Source organism: Oncorhynchus nerka, linkage group LG17 (assembly GCF_034236695.1).
Source record: "Oncorhynchus nerka isolate Pitt River linkage group LG17, Oner_Uvic_2.0, whole genome shotgun sequence".
Taxonomy (NCBI): domain Eukaryota; kingdom Metazoa; phylum Chordata; class Actinopteri; order Salmoniformes; family Salmonidae; genus Oncorhynchus; species Oncorhynchus nerka.
Window position 1 is genome coordinate 52,977,904 of NC_088412.1, and position 22,373 is coordinate 53,000,276.

The following is a 22,373-nucleotide window of genomic DNA, read 5'->3' on the forward strand; positions in this document are numbered from 1 at the left end:
TGACTGATTTACAGTTCATGGGGGTTGCCTAATCACACATATGAAGTTTTGGAAAGATCTGACTTTTTTAACCCCTCGAAACAGCCCCTGAGACACCAATTATGGCACTTCCGGTTGGCACAGGAAGCTATAAGTCAACACATATCTCATTGGGGTATGCTTTTCAGAATCCTGAGTTTTAAGTCCTTACATTAAGAATTGACTGATTTACACAGGGTTGAATGCACTATGTCTATCAAACTGCAGGCAGGTAATGGAAAAACACTTTTAGGGTGATTTTAACCACTTCCGGTTGGTCCAGGAAGCTTAGAATCAACACAGGTAGACCTCATACTGCCCTGATGGACTGTTACTAAAGACAGGTTCATACGGCATTCATAACCCATATAGACTTCAGGTTGAATTTAGGGGTGCAGGCAATGTATTCCTATGGGGAGACAAGTCAATGCAAACTCTTTGAAGTAAACACCTTCTTTTAACTATTAAGGGTTAATGCCACACGGTCAAGGTTAGGCTTGCACGGATCGGAAGGACCTTAGGAACGTACCTGAGGTCAAATTGTGCTTCTCACCCTAAAGGTTCTCTCACTGTCACCCAAAAGCAAATGACGTGGTGGGGCAGGCTTAATTTTGGGCCTACTTTTCTCATGGTCGCTGCGCTTAGACCGAGCGAGCTACGGTCAATCGGGATATCTCGTTGAACTCGGCACGGCCTAGAGATTATGGTAATGCCATTGCCTGCTCTCTGTGTCTTTGAGCACCGCACTTTTTAACTCCATCCTTGCTGTGTGTGTGTGTGAGAGATTTTCTTTGACATCTGTTGGGAGAAATGACTGATTTACAGTTTAGGAGGGTTACCTAGTCACACATATGAAGTTTTGGAGAGATGTGACTTTTTTAACCCTTCAAAACAGACAGTGTGACCCAATTAAAGGCACTTCCGGTTGGCACAGGAAGCTATAAGTAAACACATGTCTTGATTGACATAAACACTTACAGAATCCTGAGTTTTAAGTCTTTAAGTTAAGAATTGACTGATCTACGATCTACACAGTGTTGAATGCAGTCATTTTCACCTTTGAAGGTTATGTACATCAAAAAACACCTTTTAAGGTCAATTTAACCACTTCCGGTTGCTCCAGGTTTAGAATCGGCACAGGTAGACCTCATAGTGGTCTGATGGACTGTCATGAAGACAGGTTCATAAGGCATTCATAACCCACATAGGCTTCAGGTTGAAATTAGAGGTGCAGGCAATGTATTCCTATGGGGAGAAGTCAATGCAAACTCTTTGAAGTAAACACCTTCTTTTAACTGTTAAGGGTTAATGCCACACGGTCAAGGTTAGGCTTGCACGGATCGGGAGGACCTTAGGAACGTACCTGAGGTCGAATTGTGCTTCTCACCCTAACGGTTCTCTCACTGTCACCCAAAAGCAAATGACATTGAGGGCCAGGCCTCATTTTGGTTCTGCTTTTTTTCAAGGTCACTGCACTCAGAGCGAGCTACGGTCAAGCGGGGTGTCTCGTTGAACTCGGCACAGTCTGGAGACTATGGTGATGCCATTTTTGTGTTGATTTCAGAATGCCATTTTGGTGATGGTCCCTCTCCGTTTAAACATATTGCTAATGTACAAAAGTCAACTAGCAAGTCAGTGTCCACCAGTCAATTAGATGTCATTCTGACACCAAACTGATACCAATTGACACCAAACCCACTTTTTCCAACTCATTTAGAAGCCAACTATCACATATGTCAGAGCAGGCCCATAATTCACAGCGCCATTAGTTTAAAACATAATAAAAACGTAAAACACATAGTTACGTTCTAGCTGCGGGTCCAGGTCGGACATTATGTGAAGGCCTATGTGAGGCGACCCCGAATCCCGAGTTTCGGCTCGATAGGTCCTTCGGCGCCCGAGTAAAACCCTAATTGGTGCTGAAAATCCACTTTTTTCAATGCCTTGCTATGGGGTCCTTGAATGAGCTATCGGACCGAAACGTTGGGCCCGTCTCTATGGGCCGAGCCGGTTTCAATGCACCTAGTCTTGTGTCTCTGAGACATTTCTAAATGTCGCCATTTTCGTAATGGTCAAAATTAATTGAAGTCATTGCAAATGTACGAGGCTATTTCTCGGTCCGAGAACCTTCTAGAGCCACCTAACTCACCACGCACTATCGACCCGAGGTCTAGAACAGGTTTCTAAAGTTTCGGAACTCTAGGTCTGACGGTTCTTTTTTAGCTCGAACAAAGCTAACTATTGGAGGCACTGTCTGTCTCTACAAACCCCAATACATCCCTCCTTCCAAGTTGTGTGTCTGTGTGATTTAGTTTTCCTTTGAAATTTTATGGGAAAAATGACTGATTTACAGTTCATGGGGGTTGCCTAATCACATATATGAAGTTTTGGAAAGATCTGACTTTTTTAACCCCTCGAAACAGCCCCTGAGACACCAATTATGGCACTTCCGGTTGGCACAGGAAGCTATAAGTCAACACATATCCTCATTGGGGTATGCTTTTCCAGAATCCTGAGTTTTAAGTCTTTACGAACTGACTGATTTACACAGGGTTGAATGCACTATGTCTATCAAACTGCAGGCAGGGTATGGAAAAACACTTTTAGGGTGATTTTAACCACTTCCGGTTGGTCCAGGAAGCTTAGAATCAACACAGGTAGACCTCATACTGCCCTGATGGACTGTTACTAAAGACAGGTTCATACGGCATTCATAACCCATATAGACTTCAGGTTGAATTTAGGGGTGCAGGCAATGTATTCCTATGGGGAGAGAAGTCAATGCAAACTCTTTGAAGTAAACACCTTCTTTTAACTATTAAGGGTTAATGCCACACGGTCAAGGTTAGGCTTGCACGGATCGGAAGGACCTTAGGAACGTACCTGAGGTCAAATTGTGCTTCTCACCCTAAAGGTTCTCTCACTGTCACCCAAAGGCAAATGACGTGGTGGGGCAGGCTTAATTTTGGGCCTACTTTTCTAATGGTCGCTGCGCTTAGACCGAGCGAGCTACGGTCAATCGGGATATCTCGTTGAACTCGGCACGGCCTAGAGATTATGGTAATGCCATTGCCTGCTCTCTGTGTCTTTAAGAACCGCACTTTTTACCTCCATCCTTGCTGTGTGTGCGTGTGAGAGATTTTCTTTGACATCTATTGGGAGAAATGACTGATTTACAGTTTAGGAGGGTTACCTAGTCACACATATGAAGTTTTGGAGAGATATGACTTTTCTAACCCTTCAAAACAGACAGTGTGACCATTAAAGGCACTTCCGGTTGGCACAGGAAGCTATAAGTAAACACATGTCTTGATTGACATAAACACTTACAGAATCCTGAGTTTTAAGTCTTTAAGTTAAGAATTGACTGATCTACGATCTACACAGTGTTGAATGCAGTCATTTTCACCTTTGAAGGTTATGTACATCAAAAAACACCTTTTGGGTCAATTTAACCACTTCCGGTTGCTCCAGGAAGCTTAGAATCGACACAGGTAGACCTCATAGTGGTCTGATGGACTGTCAATGAAGACAGGTTCATAAGGCATTCATAACCCACATAGGCTTCAGGTTGAAATTAGAGGTGCAGGCAATGTATTCCTATGGGGAGAGAAGTCAATGCAAACTCTTTGAAGTAAACACCTTCTTTTAACTGTTAAGGGTTAATGCCACACGGTCAAGGTTAGGCTTGCACGGATCGGGAGGACCTTAGGAACGTACCTGAGGTCGAATTGTGCTTCTCACCCTAACGGTTCTCTCACTGTCACCCAAAAGCAAATGACATTGAGGGCCAGGCCTCATTTTGGTTCTGCTTTTTTCAAGGTCACTGCACTCAGAGCGAGCTACGGTCAAGCGGGGTGTCTCGTTGAACTCGGCACAGTCTGGAGACTATGGTGATGCCATTTTTTGTGTTGATTTCAGAATGCCATTTTGGTGATGGTCCCTCTCCGTTTAAACATATTGCTAATGTACAAAAGTCAACTAGCAAGTCAGTGTCCACCAGTCAATTAGATGTCATTCTGACACCAAACTGATACCAATTGACACCAAACCCACTTTTTCCAACTCATTTAGAAGCCAACTATCACATATGTCAGAGCAGGCCCATAATTCACAGCGCCATTAGTTTAAAACATAATAAAAACGTAAAACACATAGTTACGTTCTAGCTGCGGGTCCAGGTCGGACATTATGTGAAGGCCTATGTGAGGCGACCCCGAATCCCGAGTTTCGGCTCGATAGGTCCTTTGGCGCCCGAGTAAAACCCTAATTGGTGCTGAAAATCCACTTTTTTCAATGCCTTGCTATGGGGTCCTTGAATGAGCTATCGGACCGAAACGTTGGGCCCGTCTCTATGGGCCGAGCCGGTTTCAATGCACCTAGTCTTGTGTCTCTGAGACATTTCTAAATGTCGCCATTTTCGTAATGGTCAAAATGAATTGAAGTCATTGCAAATGTACGAGGCTATTTCTCGGTCCGAGAACCTTCTAGAGCCACCTAACTCACCACGCACTATCGACCCGAGGTCTAGAACAGGTTTCTAAAGTTTCGGAACTCTAGGTCTGACGGTTCTTTTTTAGCTCGAACAAAGCTAACTATTGGAGGCACTGTCTGTCTCTACAAACCCCAATACATCCCTCCTTCCAAGTTGTGTGTCTGTGTGATTTAGTTTTCCTTTGAAATTTTATGGGAAAAATGACTGATTTACAGTTCATGGGGGTTGCCTAATCACATATATGAAGTTTTGGAAAGATCTGACTTTTAACCCCTCGAAACAGCCCCTGAGACACCAATTATGGCACTTCCGGTTGGCACAGGAAGCTATAAGTCAACACATATCCTCATTGGGGTATGCTTTTCCAGAATCCTGAGTTTTAAGTCTTTACGAACTGACTGATTTACACAGGGTTGAATGCACTATGTCTATCAAACTGCAGGCAGGGTATGGAAAAACACTTTTAGGGTGATTTTAACCACTTCCGGTTGGTCCAGGAAGCTTAGAATCAACACAGGTAGACCTCATACTGCCCTGATGGACTGTTACTAAAGACAGGTTCATACGGCATTCATAACCCATATAGACTTCAGGTTGAATTTAGGGGTGCAGGCAATGTATTCCTATGGGGAGAGAAGTCAATGCAAACTCTTTGAAGTAAACACCTTCTTTTAACTATTAAGGGTTAATGCCACACGGTCAAGGTTAGGCTTGCACGGATCGGAAGGACCTTAGGAACGTACCTGAGGTCAAATTGTGCTTCTCACCCTAAAGGTTCTCTCACTGTCACCCAAAGGCAAATGACGTGGTGGGGCAGGCTTAATTTTGGGCCTACTTTTCTAATGGTCGCTGCGCTTAGACCGAGCGAGCTACGGTCAATCGGGATATCTCGTTGAACTCGGCACGGCCTAGAGATTATGGTAATGCCATTGCCTGCTCTCTGTGTCTTTAAGAACCGCACTTTTTAACTCCATCCTTGCTGTGTGTGCGTGTGAGAGATTTTCTTTGACATCTATTGGGAGAAATTACTGATTTACAGTTTAGGAGGGTTACCTAGTCACACATATGAAGTTTTGGAGAGATATGACTTTTCTAACCCTTCAAAACAGACAGTGTGACCCAATTAAAGGCACTTCCGGTTGGCACAGGAAGCTATAAGTAAACACATGTCTTGATTGACATAAACACTTACAGAATCCTGAGTTTTAAGTCTTTAAGTTAAGAATTGACTGATCTACGATCTACACAGTGTTGAATGCAGTCATTTTCACCTTTGAAGGTTATGTACATCAAAAAACACCTTTTGGGTCAATTTAACCACTTCCGGTTGCTCCAGGAAGCTTAGAATCGACACAGGTAGACCTCATAGTGGTCTGATGGACTGTCAATGAAGACAGGTTCATAAGGCATTCATAACCCACATAGGCTTCAGGTTGAAATTAGAGGTGCAGGCAATGTATTCCTATGGGGAGAGAAGTCAATGCAAACTCTTTGAAGTAAACACCTTCTTTTAACTGTTAAGGGTTAATGCCACACGGTCAAGGTTAGGCTTGCACGGATCGGGAGGACCTTAGGAACGTACCTGAGGTCGAATTGTGCTTCTCACCCTAACGGTTCTCTCACTGTCACCCAAAAGCAAATGACATTGAGGGCCAGGCCTCATTTTGGTTCTGCTTTTTTTCAAGGTCACTGCACTCAGAGCGAGCTACGGTCAAGCGGGGTGTCTCGTTGAACTCGGCACAGTCTGGAGACTATGGTGATGCCATTTTTTGTGTTGATTTCAGAATGCCATTTTGGTGATGGTCCCTCTCCGTTTAAACATATTGCTAATGTACAAAAGTCAACTAGCAAGTCAGTGTCCACCAGTCAATTAGATGTCATTCTGACACCAAACTGATACCAATTGACACCAAACCCACTTTTTCCAACTCATTTAGAAGCCAACTATCACATATGTCAGAGCAGGCCCATAATTCACAGCGCCATTAGTTTAAAACATAATAAAAACGTAAAACACATAGTTACGTTCTAGCTGCGGGTCCAGGTCGGACATTATGTGAAGGCCTATGTGAGGCGACCCCGAATCCCGAGTTTCGGCTCGATAGGTCCTTCGGCGCCCGAGTAAAACCCTAATTGGTGCTGAAAATCCACTTTTTTCAATGCCTTGCTATGGGGTCCTTGAATGAGCTATCGGACCGAAACGTTGGGCCCGTCTCTATGGGCCGAGCCGGTTTCAATGCACCTAGTCTTGTGTCTCTGAGACTTTTCTAAATGTCGCCATTTTCGTAATGGTCAAAATGAATTGAAGTCATTGCAAATGTACGAGGCTATTTCTCGGTCCGAGAACCTTCTAGAGCCACCTAACTCACCACGCACTATCGACCCGAGGTCTAGAACAGGTTTCTAAAGTTTCGGAACTCTAGGTCTGACGGTTCTTTTTTAGCTCGAACAAAGCTAACTATTGGAGGCACTGTCTGTCTCTACAAACCCCAATACGTCCCTCCTTCCAAGTTGTGTCTGTGTGATTTAGTTTTCCTTTGAAATTTTATGGGAAAAATGACTGATTTACAGTTCATGGGGGTTGCCTAATCACACATATGAAGTTTTGGACAGATCTGACTTTTTTAACCCCTCGAAACAGCCCCTGAGACACCAATTATGGCACTTCCGGTTGGCACAGGAAGCTATAAGTCAACACATATCCTCACTGGGGTATGCTGTTACAGAATCCTGAGTTTTAAGTCCTTACATTAAGAATTGACTGATTTACACAGGGTTGAATGCACTATGTCTATCAAACTGCAGGCAGGTAATGGAAAAACACTTTTAGGGTGATTTTAATCACTTCCGGTTGGTCCAGGAAGCTTAGAATCAACACAGGTAGACCTCATACTGCCCTGATGGACTGTTACTAAAGACAGGTTCATACGGCATTCATAACCCATATAGACTTCAGGTTGAATTTAGGGGTGCAGGCAATGTATTCCTATGGGGAGACAAGTCAATGCAAACTCTTTGAAGTATACACCTTCTTTTAACTATTAAGGGTTAATGCCACACGGTCAAGGTTAGGCTTGCACGGATCGGAAGGACCTTAGGAACGTACCTGATGTCAAATTGTGCTTCTCACCCTAAAGGTTCTCTCAATGTCACCCAAAAGCAAATGACGTGGTGGGGCAGGCTTAATTTTGGGCCTACTTTTCTCATGGTCGCTGCGCTCAGACCGAGCGAGCTACGGTCAAGCGGGATATCTCGTTGAACTCGGCACGGCCTAGAGATTATGGTAATGCCATTGCCTGCTCTCTGTGTCTTTGAGCACCGCCCTTTTTCACTCCATCCTTGCTGTGTGTGTGTGTGAGAACTTTTCTTTGACATCTGTTGGGAGAAATGACTGATTTACAGTTCATGAGGTTTACCTAGTCACACATATGAAGTTTTGGAGAGATGTGACTTTTTTAACCCTTCAAAACAGACAGTGTGACCCAATTAAAGGCACTTCCGGTTGGCACAGGAAGCTATAAGTAAACACATGTCTTGATTGACATAGACACTTACAGAATCCTGAGTTTTAAGTCTTTAAGTTAAGAATTGACTGATCTACACAGGGTTGAATGCACTATGTCTATCAAACTGCAGGCAGTGTATGGATCAACACTGATAAGGTGATTTCAACCACTTCCGGTTGCTTCAGGAAGCTTAGAATTGGCACAGGTAGACCGCATAGTGGTCTGATGGACTGTCATAGAAGACAGGTTCATAAGGCATTCATAACCCACATAGGCTTCAGGTTGAATTTAGAGGTGCAGGCAATGTATTCCTATGGGGAGAGAAGTCAATGCAAACTCTTTGAAGTAAACACCTTCTTTTAACTATTAAGGGTTAATGCTACACGGTCAAGGTTAGGCTTGCACGGATCGGGAGGACCTTAGGAACGTACCTGAGGTCGAATTGTGCTTCTCACCCTAACGGTTCTCTCAATGTCAAAAGCAAATGACATTGAGGGCCAGGCCTCATTTTGGTTCTGCTTTTTTTCAAGGTCACTGCACTCAGAGCGAGCTACGGTCAAGCGGGGCGTCTCGTTGAACTCGGCACAGTCTGGAGACTATGGTGATGCCATTTTTTGTGTTGATTTCAGAATGCCATTTTGGTGATGGTCCCTCTCCGTTTAAACATATTGCTAATGTACAAAAGTCAACTAGCAAGTCAGTGTCCATCAGTCAATTAGATGTCATTCTGACACCAAACTGATACCAATTGACACCAAACCCACTTTTTAGGCTTTGTGTGTCTTTAAGCACCGCACTTTGTCACTCCATCCTTGCTGTGTGTGTGTTTCTGTGTGTGTGTGTGAGAGAGAGCTTTTCTTTGACATCTGTTGGGAGAAATGACTGAATTACAGTTTATGGGGGTTGCCTAATCACACATATGAAGTTTTGAAAAAATCTGACCTTTTTAACCCTTGGAAACTGCCACTGTGACACCATTTAAGGCACTTCCGGTTGGCACAGGAAGCTATAAATAAACTCATATCATGAATTGGGTATGCCTTTACAGAATCCTGAGTTTGAAGTCTTTACGTTAAGAACTGAGTTATTTACGGAGGGTTTAGTGAGTGTGTGTTATTTCAGAAAATCATAGAAAATCACAGAAATCTCGCAGAGCTCCGCAGCACACTTTAAAAAGATTCGTAAGAACACCCTGCAACTGGATCTGTAACCGTTGAAAAAAAAAACACCTATCCGTGAACATCACCTAGGTGTCGTTGTACGATTTCTCTTAAATGACGATAGATAAATGGCTGGTTCTTTTTTTATTGACACTGGAGGCTCTTTGACTTTGACGTGAAGTGGAAAAATAATTTCTCTATTTTCATTTTGGACCTTTAATCCCAGATAAATGGCCATAACTCAAAAACCGTTGAGGCCTAGACGCCATCTTGTTCGGGGCCAACTGCCCATTATGCCGCCCCTACGCTCACCGAGTTTCGGCTTCTAAATATTTTCAGTTTTCGAGATAAGGCCCCGTCGTGAATCGTGATGTTTTGTCCAATACCAATATGATTGCTTATGCCCTCTTGTGGGAATTTCCGGGACAGCGGAAAAATGACCTAAATCTTATTATTTTTGTAAAACGGAAACCGAATGTCCGACAAAGTTCATTTGATGACTTCCTGGTAGGTCCGGCCCTGCCGCTCGGCCCGACGCCGTCCGCGAATTTTACAAACGATTTCGGACGTCTAGTAAGGGACCGTACATTTGCAATATGGACTTTCTCACTAACCATACAGGTACTGCCGAAATCTTCCCTTATGTATGTAAGGGAAGATAAATAACTGCGCATTTTTATTATTTAAAATGAGTGATTCGAACTGATGTATGTTTGTAAGGTTTGAGTGATTCGAACTGTTTGCAGGTTTGAGTGATTCAACCATGTATGTTTGCAGGTTTGAGTGATTCGAACTGATGTATGTTTGCAGGTTTGAGTGAATCGAACTGACGTATGTTTGCAGGTTTGAGTGATTCGAATTGACGTATGTTTGCAGGTTTGAGTGTATCGAACTGATGTATGTTTGCAGGTTTGAGTGATTCGAACTGATGTATGTTTGCAGGTTTGAGTGATTCGAACTGATGTATGTTTGTAGGTTTGAGTGATTCGAACTGATGTATGTTTGCAGGTTTGAGTGATTCAACCATGTATGTTTGAAGGTTTGAGAGAGTCGAACCGTATGATTGTGGTACATTAGGTATTAAGTCGATGTACTAATACCAAGTTTGTATGACCTTCGGGTAAATAACAGGTGTGAGACCTAGGTTATGTTTTGAAACGGTAAAGGAGAAGTGCACGGTGTTTACTAGACAGTGGCTAGATTGGGACACTTTCTAAGGCAGCACACAATTGAACCTGATAATTTATATTGTATTCAAATTAAAACAAGTAATTGAAATACATTAGACAATGGCTAATCAGGAGGCAGAGAAGGTGTTGAAAACATTGAATCAGCATTAGAGACCAATGGAGGAAAAGAGGGAAAAGATTGTAGAAAGAAAGGAGAAAAATTATACAGAAGATGGATAGAAGAGGGCAGTATTGCCGCGCCCAACGGCCTCCCAGTCGACGGGGAGCCTGCTATTTAAGCAAAAACATAGACTAAAATTCATTCTGATTGTAATTCAAATATTTATAGGTTTTGCATCATGGGGAACAATGAAATGCCCGCAAAGTGGATTGCAGGCTGAGTTTATTTTATGTTAAAGGGACAGTGTACGTTTATCACAGTTGTGTGTGTCTAATGGCAGGGTTTTTAAGAAGTATTTTGGGGAGACAATTTGGAGAAATATTGAATGAGTTACATGAAACATTGAGTAAATTTAGAACTAATGATTCCATTTTCTCAGAGACATGATATCTTTTTTTTTTACCCCTTTTTCTCCTCAATTTCGTGGTTTCCAATTGTTGTAGTAGCTACTATCTTGTCTCATCGCTACAACTCCCGTACGGGCTCGGGAGAGACGAAGGTTGAAAGTCATGCGTCCTCCGATACACAACCCAACCTAGCCGCACTGCTTCTTAACACAGCGCGCATCCAACCCGGAAGCCAGCCGCACCAATGTGTGGAGCCTTCCCAAACCCGGACGACGCTAGGCCAATTGTGCATCGCCCTATGGACCTCCCGGTCGCGGCCGGTTACGTCAGAGCCTGGGCGCGAACCCAGAGTCTCCACTGCGCCACCGGGGAGGCTGAGACATGATATCTTAAAGGGGTACACTCACATATGAAATATTACAAGTTTTTATTTTCTGAGTCTTAATTAAATAGGTGAAATCTTTTGATAAAGGAATGTTGTTTAATATAGTAAAAAACACTTCTTTGGGGGGGTGGTATGACTTATGACCTCCATTGTAACTTTCCTTTGTGGTCTGATCAGCCTCATTGGAAAGCCATTTGGATGGAGAATCTAGGGTCATTTGCAATACTGATATTAAAGTAATTTAATACAAAAAGGAAGTGAAATTTACATTATAGTGTCATTATATTTTCTCTGATGAATGTGGTGTGAAAATGAGCTAGGATAAGTTTTAATTATGGTAGACTCACGTTAAGTATTTGGGACATATTTTGAGCCAACAGGGCTGGGAAGAAATTGAGATATTTGTGTTTGGTTTTAACACCTGTGTATAGGAGGGTGCCAGTGTACCTGTGTAATGGGGGAGGGTGTCCATATGGGGATTACATGATAACCAACTTAGGACAGTTCTGGGATTGGAGAAGAGGGTATCCTTAGAGCATAGAGGATCCCACAAAGGTGGATAGTTTTTCCATGATACGGGGGAAACCTGGGAGCACTGTTGAACTCTGTAAAGGTGATGACATCCTACTAACCATCAAAACTATTAAGCTCTCTGATGCAGGCACTTACACCCTCGGACTACAAAGGACCGGGACAGACACGATGGGTGTGTTTTCTATTAAGGTGCTGCCAAAACCACAGAGGTCCCAGGCGAACCAGAGCCAGACACACTCCTCTACCACCCCTGGACCGAGCCTGCCACCCACCACCACTGTGTCAAATCCCATTCAGGTAATTAACGTTAGAGACTATTCAGCTATTGATCAATTAGGCACTGAGACTGGTTTTGATGGTAGGGACAATTTGTGGCTGTCTTATATGAGGTATACAGCTAAGACCCTGAAAAGAAAGGACTGCATTGTATGTGGTCATGCTAGACCTGTTCTGGCTACACACCCATTTGCTATAGGAGAAGGAGAGGGGTGCTTGTGTATTCTGAGAAGTTTTTACCAGGATACCAGTTGCAGGTCTAAACCAAACTAGTGGTCTGGCTGATGTGTGGTGGATATGTGGACCCAAAAGAGTACTGAGACCCATTCTTAGAGGAGACTGGCAAGGTACGTGTGCTCTGACCAGTTTGATAATTCCACTGACCATTGTTGATGTTACTGCTGAACAGCTGTTGGGTTCTGTATCCAGGGGGCCTGAAAACATTCCATCCCATAGGAGACATAGACGTAGTGCTCCATGGACGGAGGATGTAGTTGACAGCTTCCAGTATTTATGCTGCAGTAGTTTATGTGTCGGGGGGCTAGGGTCAGTTTGTTATATCTGGAGTACTTCTCCTGTCCTATTCGGTGTCCTGTGTGAATCTAAGTGTGCGTTCTCTAATTCTCTCCTTCTCTCTTTCTTTCTCTCTCTCGGAGGACCTGAGCCCTAGGACCATGCCCCAGGACTACCTGACATGATGACTCCTTGCTGTCCCCAGTCCACCTGGCCGTGCCGCTGCTCCAGTTTAAACTGTTCTGCCTTATTATTATTGACCATGCTGGTCATTTATGAACATTTGAACATTTTGGCCATGTTCTGTTATAATCTCCACCCGGCACAGCCAGAAGAGGACTGGCCACCCAAACACTTCAGCGAGCAGGCCTTTCTAATCGACCTGGCCGGGGTGTCCTGGAAGGATATTGATCTCATCCCGTCAGTAGAGGATGCCTGGATATTTTTTAAAAATGCCTTCCTAACAATCTTAAATAAACATGCCCCATTCAAGAAAATTAGAACCAGGAACAGATATAGCCCTTGGTTCTCCCCAGACCTGACTGCCCTTAACCAACACAAAAACATCCTATGGCGTTCTGCATTAGCATCGAACAGCCCCCGTGATATGCAGCTGTTCAGGGAAGCTAGAAACCGTTATACACAGGCAGTTAGAAAAGCCAAGGCTAGCTTTTTCAAGCAGAAATTTGCTTCCTGCAACACTAACTCTAAAAAGTTCTGGGACACTGTAAAGTCCATGGAGAATAAGAACACCTCCTCCCAGCTGCCCACTGCACTGAAGATAGGAAACACTGTCACCACTGATAAATCCACCATAATTGAGAATTTCAATAAGCATTTTTCTACGGCTGGCCATGCTTTCCACCTGGCAACTCCTACCCCGGTCAACAGCACTGCACCCCCAACAGCAACTCGCCCAAGCCTTCCCCATTTCTCCTTCTCCCAAATCCATTCAGCTGAAGTTCTGAAAGAGCTGAAAAATCTGGACCCCTACAAATCAGCCGGGCTAGACAATCTGGACCCTTTCTTTCTAAAATTATCTGCCGAAATTGTTGCCACCCCTATTACTAGCCTGTTCAACCTCTCTTTCGTGTCATCTGAGATTCCCAAAGATTGGAAAGCAGCTGCGGTCATCCCCCTCTTCAAAGGGGGGACACTCTTGACCCAAACTGCTACAGACCTATATCTATCCTACCATGCCTTTCTAAGGTCTTCGAAAGCCAAGTCAACAAACAGATTACCGACCATTTCGAATCTCACCATACCTTCTCTGCTATGCAATCTGGTTTCAGAGCTGGTCATGGGTGCACCTCAGCCACGCTCAAGGTCCTAAACGATATCTTAACCGCCATCGATAAGAAACATTACTGTGCAGCCGTATTCATTGATCTGGCCAAGGCTTTCGACTCTGTCAACCACCACATCCTCATCGGCAGACTCGACAGCCTTGGTTTCTCAAATGATTGCCTCGCCTGGTTCACCAACTACTTCTCTGATAGAGTTCAGTGTGTCAAATCGGAGGGTCTGCTGTCCGGACCTCTGGCAGTCTCTATGGGGGTGCCACAGGGTTCAATTCTTGGACCGACTCTCTTCTCTGTATACATCAATGAGGTCGCTCTTGCTGCTGGTGAGTCTCTGATCCACCTCTACGCAGACGACACCATTCTGTATACTTCCGGCCCTTCTTTGGACACTGTGTTAACAACCCTCCAGGCAAGCTTCAATGCCATACAACTCTCCTTCCGTGGCCTCCAATTGCTCTTAAATACAAGTAAAACTAAATGCATGCTCTTCAACCGATCGCTACCTGCACCTACCCGCCTGTCCAACATCACTACTCTGAACGGCTCTGACTTAGAATACGTGGACAACTACAAATACTTAGGTGTCTGGTTAGACTGTAAACTCTCCTTCCAGACCCATATCAAACATCTCCAATCCAAAGTTAAATCTAGAATTGGCTTCCTATTTCGCAACAAAGCATCCTTCACTCATGCTGCCAAACATACCCTTGTAAAATTGACCATCCTACCAATCCTCGACTTTGGCGATGTCATTTACAAAATAGCCTCCAATACCCTACTCAACAAATTGGATGCAGTCTATCACAGTGCTATCCGTTTTGTCACCAAAGCCCCATATACTACCCACCATTGCGACCTGTACGCTCTCGTTGGCTGGCCCTCGCTTCATACTCGTCGCCAAACCCACTGGCTCCATGTCATCTACAAGACCCTGCTAGGTAAAGTCCCCCTTATCTCAGCTCGCTGGTCACCATAGCATCTCCCACCTGTAGCACACGCTCCAGCAGGTATATCTCTCTAGTCACCCCCAAAACCAATTCTTTCTTTGGCCGCCTCTCCTTCCAGTTCTCTGCTGCCAATGACTGGAACGAACTACAAAAATCTCTTAAATTGGAAACACTTATCTCCCTCACTAGCTTTAAGCACCAACTGTCAGAGCATCTTACAGATTACTGCACCTGTACATAGCCCACCTATAATTTAGCCCAAACAACTACCTCTTTCCCAACTGTATTTAATTTATTTATTTATTTTGCTCCTTTGCACCCCATTATTTTTATTTCTACTTTGCACATTCTTCCATTGCAAAACTACCATTCCAGTGTTTTACTTGCTATATTGTATTTACTTTGCCACCATGGCCTTTTTTGCCTTTACCTCCCTTCTCACCTAATTTGCTCACATTGTATATAGACTTGTTTTTTTTTTACTGTATTATTGACTGTATGTTTGTTTTACTCCATGTGTAACTCTGTGTCGTTGTATGTGTCAAACTGCTTTGCTTTATCTTGGCCAGGTCGCAATTGTAAATGAGAACTTGTTCTCAACTTGCTTACCTGGTTAAATAAAGGTGAAATAAAAAAATAAATAAAAAAAATAGCCTGGTTCCTCTCTATGTTTCTTCCTAGGTTTTGGGCTTTCTAGGGAGTTTTTCCTAGCCACCGTGCTTCTACACCTGCATTGCTTGCTGTTTGGGGTTTTAGGCTGGGTTTCTGTACAGCACTTTGAGATATCAGCTGATGTACGAAGGGCTATATAAATACATTTGATTGGATTTGATTTGATTTTACATGCACAATAATCTGTTGGGTGTGCCAGTGGGGGTTCCTCATGACTCTGGCACTTACTACCTATTATAGGTCCAGCCATAGTGGATGCAAGACAGACTGCATGGATAAATTATATCTACTATAATCAACAGCGTTTTGTGAATTACTCCCGTGATGCACTCACTGGTATGTCTGAACAGCTGGAGGCCACATCTAGGGTTGCCAGACAGAATAGACTTGCTTTGGATATGCTTCTTGCCAGTCAGAGGGGTGTCTGTAAGATGTATGGTGAACAATGTTGACAAGTTTATTCCTAATAACACCAGTCCAGATGGTAGTATATCTAGGGCCCTTAGTGGGCTTGATGCACTATCTGCTGAGATGAGGACCATGGCGGGGGTGGAGGAGTCTGGACTGTTCTCTTGGTTGGGAGCCTGGTTTGGTAAGTACACTGATATGGTGGTTACTGGATTTCTGACCCTAATTCTTGTATTTTTATTGATGTGTTGTGCTGCTTGCATCATACCGTGTTTTAAGAAGTCTGTTACAGATGTGAAGGCTTCAGGCATGATGCCTTTGCTTGATGCTCCAGTTGGAGATGCTGATACTGAATCAAGCTTTCAGGGGAGGATGGGACTGACTGAGGATGACCCATGGTATGCTGTGGGTGAGGTAGTAGAATAAATATTACACCACCACAGTTCCTTCTTTTACATTTTTGTTTTATGATAAGTTCTTTCCAGTATGTTTGTTCTCCCTGTTGTGAAGGTTTGGAGTCCCTGGGTGGCATGAAGCCCAACTGGTACAGGATAAGAGTAGCTGAGAGGACCAGATGGTTTATAATAATGCTTTGCTTTACTGTTTTCCATGACCAAAGTTGTATCCTATATCTTACACGTCAATAAACAATAAAGTGTTATCCTGTTTTTGATAAGTGACACCCTTATGGGTGTCAAAAGGGGGAGACAAAAGCATATATCACTTGATGTGTTCTATTTTTCTTGGTTGATTTGTTTCTGTAAAAAATCCATGTTTTAACTTTATTATTTTCATGAAATGCTATTAACATATTACTATGTTGGGAGCACTGAAATAAAGGATAATGAGTGACACCCTTGTGGGTGTCAAAAGGGGGAATCAAAAACTCACGTTTCTATATAAATGTTAATCAACAAAGGGACATGCATCACTTCATATATTCACAAAATAAAGGTTTAAAGTTCCTGGGTTCATCAGCAACCTAGTCTATCGGATGGTGTGGTTAAACCCCACAGGTGTGTATAAAGGGGGATTATGAGGATTGTGTTATGCACTATAGCCCGTTACCATATGTGATTGAATATTATCTGCTTTGACAGGCCGGCTCGGAAGCAGGAACTACTTCTGAGTATATTAAAATAGCTTTGTCAGGAACAAGTCAGTTCTGTTTTGCCCTGTGGTGGGACAGAGAGCCCGTATATACAAACAATGCATTTACCACTTATTGCTTAGCTAATAAAAAAAAACATAGCATATGTCGGTGCCTCATTGTCATATTTATCCTGATACGAATTGACGCAACTCTGACACGAGTGAAAAAATTGAGGGAAAAACCCAAAATATAAACGGTAATTGAAGAGTAAAAACCGGCGTTCTCATGTAGAAAAGTAGGCAAAACACACAGCAACAAGTCACAGGTGAAAATGTTGTTTGAGGTATCATGTGATGCTAAGACTGAGCAAATGTGGCGTAAATGGGCAATTTAAAACAGGGTCAGTCAGGTGAAAATGTTGTTTGGTGGCGTCGTCCAGACAGCTAAAACAAGCAAAGCGTCATGGACGGGCCGGAGCAACAAGTCACAGGTGAAAATGTTGTTTGAGGGCCGGTCATGTGATGCTACTAGCATAAATGGACCAACACTGAGCAAATGTAGCTTAAGTCAAATGGCAATTTAAAACAGAGGTGGTCAGAGTAATATTGCTGGCACATAGATATCATGCTAAATAAATGTTGCCATCACCCCAGTTACTCAAGTCAGGTCATAGACCTCAACTCCAAGTGGCGCCACCAAAACAATCAGAGGACACAAGATTACAGTTAATGTTTATTTGAGCTAAAACAAGCAAATGGCGTTACACACTGGACTAGAGTACCCGCAACTCTTGCATGTCCCACGTCAATATCCAATGGCGTCGTCAAAACAGCGTCAGAGGTGGCGGGGCGGGCGGTCGCAGCGTCAGAGGTGGCGTCGCCAGACGGCGCCGGACGGGCGCGTCAGAGGTGGCGTCGCGGACGGGCCGGTCAGCGTCAGAGGTGGCGTCGAGGTGGCGTCGCCGAGGGGCGTCAGAGGTCGTCGTCAGAGGTGGCGTCGTCCGGACGGGCCGGTCGCAGCGTCAGAGGTGGCGTCGTCAGAGAGTGGCGTCGTCAGAGAGGTGGCGTCGTCCAGAGAGGTGGCGTCGAAAGAGGTGGCGTCGTCAGAGGGCGGTCGCCAGCGTCAGAGGTGGCGTCGTCAGAGGTGGCGTCGTCAGGGCCGTCGGAGGTGCGCGGACGGGCCAGAGGTCGCAGCGTCAGAGAGTGGCGTCGTCAGAGGTGGCGTCGTCGGACGGGCCGGTCGCAGCGTCAGAGGTGGCGTCGTCAGAGGTGGCGTCGCAGAGGGGCAGAGGTGGCGTCGTCGGACGGGCGTCAGAGAGGTGGCGTCGTCAGAGGTGGCGTCGTCAGGAGGTGGCGTCGTCGGACGGGCCGGTCGCAGCGTCAGAGAGGTGGCGTCGCCGGACGGGCGTCCAGAGGTGGCGTCGTCAGAGGTCGCAGCGTCAGAGGTGGCGTCGTCAGAGGTGGGCGGTCGCAGCGTCAGAGGTGGCGTCCAGAGGTGGCGTCGTCAGAGGTGGCGTCGTCAGAGGTGGCGTCGCAGCGTCAGAGGTGGCGTCGTCAGAGGTGGCGTCGTCAGAGGTGGCGTCGTCGGACGGGCCGGTCGCAGCGTCAGAGGTGGCGTCGTCAGAGGTGGCGTCGTCGGACGGGCCGGTCGCAGCGTCAGAGGTGGCGTCGTCAGAGGTGGCGTCGTCAGAGGTGGCGTCGTCAGAGGTGGCGTCGTCAGAGGTGGCGTCGTCAGAGGTGGCGTCGTCGGACGGGCCGGTCGCAGCGTCAGAGGTGGCGTCGTCAGAGGTGGCGTCGTCAGAGGTGGCGTCGTCGGACGGGCCGGTCGCAGCGTCAGAGGTGGCGTCGTCGGGCCGGCGTCGAGGGAGCGTCGTCAGAGGGGCGTCGCAGCGTCAGAGGTGGCGTCGTCAGAGGTGGCGTCGGGTCGTCGTCCAGACGGGCGTCGTCAGAGAGGTCGGGGCGGTCGCAGCGTCAGAGGTGGCGTCAGAGGTGGCGTCGAGGACGGGCCGGTCGCAGCGTCAGAGGTGGCGTCGCAGAGGTGGCGTCGTCAGGGCGTCGTCGCAGCGTCAGAGGTGCCGCGCGAGGTCGCGGGCAGAGGTGGCGTCGGTGGCCGGACGGGCCGGTCGCAGCGTCAGAGGTGGCGTCGTCGGACGGGCCGGTCGCAGCGTCAGAGGTGGCGTCGTCGGACGGGCCGGTCGCAGCGTCAGAGGTGGCGTCGTCGGACGGGCCGGTCGCAGCGTCAGAGGTGGCGTCGTCGGTGGCGCCGGTGGCGCAGCGTCAGAGGTGGCGTCGTCGGACGGGCCGGTCGCAGCGTCAGAGGTGGCGTCGTCGGACGGGCCGGTCGCAGCGTCAGAGGTGGCGTCGTCGGACGGGCCGGTGGCGCGTCAGAGGTGGCGTCGTCAGAGGTGGCGTCGTCGGACGGGCCGGTCGCAGCGTCAGAGGTGGCGTCGTCGACGGGCCGGTCGCAGCGCGTCAGAGGTGGCGTCGTCGGACGGGCCGGTCGCAGCGTCAGAGGTGGCGTCGTCAGAGGTGGCGTCGTCAGAGGTGGCGTCGTCAGAGGTGGCGTCGTCGGACGGGCCGGTCGCAGCGTCAGAGGTGGCGTCGTCAGAGGTGGCGTCGTCGGACGGGCCGGTCGCAGCGTCAGAGGTGGCGTCGTCAGAGGTGGCGTCGTCAGACGGGCCGGTCGCAGCGTCAGAGGTGGCGTCGTCAGAGGTGGCGTCGTCAGAGGTGGCGTCGTCAGAGGTGGCGTCGTCAGGAGGGGCGGCGCGTCAGAGGTGGCGTCGTCAGGGCCGGGCGGGCGGTCGCAGCGTCAGGTGGCGTCGTCGGACGGGCCGGTCGCAGCGTCAGAGGTGGCGTCGTCAGAGGTGGCGTCGTCGGACGGGCCGGTCGCAGCGTCAGAGGTGGCGCGTCGTCAGAGGTGGCGTCGTCGGAGGGCGTCGTCGGGCCAGAGGTGCAGCGTCAGAGGTGGCGTCGTCGGACGGGCCGGTCGCAGCGTCAGAGGTGGCGTCGTCGGACGGGCCGGTCGCAGCGTCAGAGGTGGCGTCGTCGGAGGACATGCGCCTCAGCTTCTCCTCAGAGGACAGGGCATCATTTGCCAGAGAGCTACCATGGTTTGGAGAAGCTTGGGATTCTACTTCATTGGTCTCTAAATATTCTTGAAAAAAAACAAAAGGAACAGTTGGGTATTCTACAGCAACACATCTGTTCTACACGGTCTAGGCCAAATTGCTAATCGAATATTGAGCAACATGAACCCAACAGGTTTCAAAGTATATGTTTCAGGCCGTACCTTCTCTGGCTTGTTTAGCGTCAGACCCTATGGATCGGAGCAAGGCCAGGGCATGCACAATAGAGACGTCATTTGATGACAGCTCTGAAAAATTTAGGTTAAGGTACACAAGCAAAAGGTTTGACAGCATTATTTAGACCGAGTTACTCTATGCTGTTGAATGAGTGTCAAACACATCAGCACCATAGACAGTGACAAAGAACATAGCTAGAAGGGTTGTGGAAATAAACAATTACCTCCAAGTCTCCTCTGCAGAGAGTCTTGATTTTGCTTCTGGGACTTTCCAACAGGGTAACAAGAAACTGAGGAGAAAGTGTTGACAGAAGTTGAGTTCACACAAAATAGCTACATATATTAATAGCAGTGAAGAATAAAAGATGACCGACAGTCAAATATTAATAACCAACTTATAAAGTTAAGCATATTTACCAAACAAATCCCTTAAACATTAGTGAACCAACCTTTGACAACCCCCACAGTCATCACAACGAGCAGCAATTCTCTCACACCTCCCATGATCATGAAAATAATCTGTGTTATCAACAGGTAATGTCTTCCCATGGCCTGTATGAGGCTTATATAGGCCACTAATGACCGTTTACCTGACAAACATGGCTTAACGATCAATTAACAAGCTTGATTGAGTTGTTACGTTCAGATAGAAATAGACCATGTAGAACATATGTTGATTCTTATCAAGTTGGTGGGCAGGCAATCTTTTCTACTCCATATATTGCATTTATATCTGTAATGATTAACCCTAATGGTCTCAGATCAGCAGTAGAAAGAAGTAGGCCTAATTATTTTAGGTGTAATCTTCAAAGATATTAGGGGGAAATAAACACTGTTCCCAAATCCATGTTTTACAATGCTCCTGGGAAATGGGTAGGCCTCCACCTATAGTCCTTCACAGTTTTACAGGTGTGATATATTTATTTATTTACATAGATCACATACATAAATAAATATGTTAGCTGTAGGTAGCGTTGAGATAAAATTCCCATATTCTATTGCTACTAACATAAATCCTAATATATCATGTTTTCCTCATTTGCTCTGTAGGAGGTTCGTCATATGAAGGACATTCAAGTGGATGTGACCCCTAACCTGCAATAGGGGCTCAGTGAGGTGACAGACATCCTGTAATGGATCTCCAGCTAGTGTCTGAGGACCTGGAGAAGGCTGTGTCTACAGCTGTGGGGCAGGACAAGCATGGTAACCTAACCTCACTGTATGAAGGATTTTATTGTTATGGATAGTCATCTCCAATCTGTTCAAATATCACTGTTGTTGATAACACACATTACCAAAATGATTCACACTTGTCTTCCTATTTCCACATAATCTGTCATGGTTCCCCACCCCAACAGGGCATAAAACCAACCTCTCTTTATTGCTACTGCTAATACACCCAAATCCAACAGCGTTTGAGTATCTTTTTGCTTTTCTTCTAACCCTGAATGGCAACATTTTATCCTAGTACACAAGCATGTCACTTTATCCATCCACACCCACTCTACTGCCGCATGGCCACTGCGGCTGAGACTTTCACCCTCTCGTTACAGGTATAGCAGGTAACCAACCCCACCCGGGATTTACCCCTAGGAGTTCCCCTCTACAGGTTTGGGTTTACCTTCCGGGACTTTGACTCGCTGTCCTGGCGTCGTGAGGGGAGTTTGTTCCACCATTGGGGGCCAGAGCAGCGAACAGTTTTGACTGGGCTGAGCGGGAACTGTACTTCCTCAGTGGTAGGGAGGCGAGCAGGCCTGAGGTGGATGAACGCAGTGCCCTTGTTTGGATGTAGGGCCTGATCAGAGCCTGGAGGTACTGAGGTGCCGCTCCTCACAGCTCCGTAGGCAAGCACCATGGTCTTGTAGCGGATGCGAGCCTCAACTGGAAGCCAGTGGAGAGAGCGGAGGAGCGGGGTGACGTGGAGAGAACTTGGGAAGGTTGAACACCAGACGGGCTGCGGCGTTCTGGATGAGTTGTAGGGGTTTAATGGCACAGGCAGGGAGCCCAGCCAACAGCGAGTTGCAGTAATCCAGACGGGAGATGACAAGTGCCTGGATTCAGACCT

At 46.4% G+C, this 22,373-nt stretch overlaps 1 pseudogene; it reads right to left on the minus strand.

Annotated features, from left to right (window-relative positions):
* Positions 1–20,872, minus strand: part of LOC135561358 (polysialoglycoprotein-like) — a 38,887-nt pseudogene extending 18,015 nt beyond the window's left edge.
* Between the last annotated feature and the right edge of the window lie 1,501 nt (positions 20,873–22,373).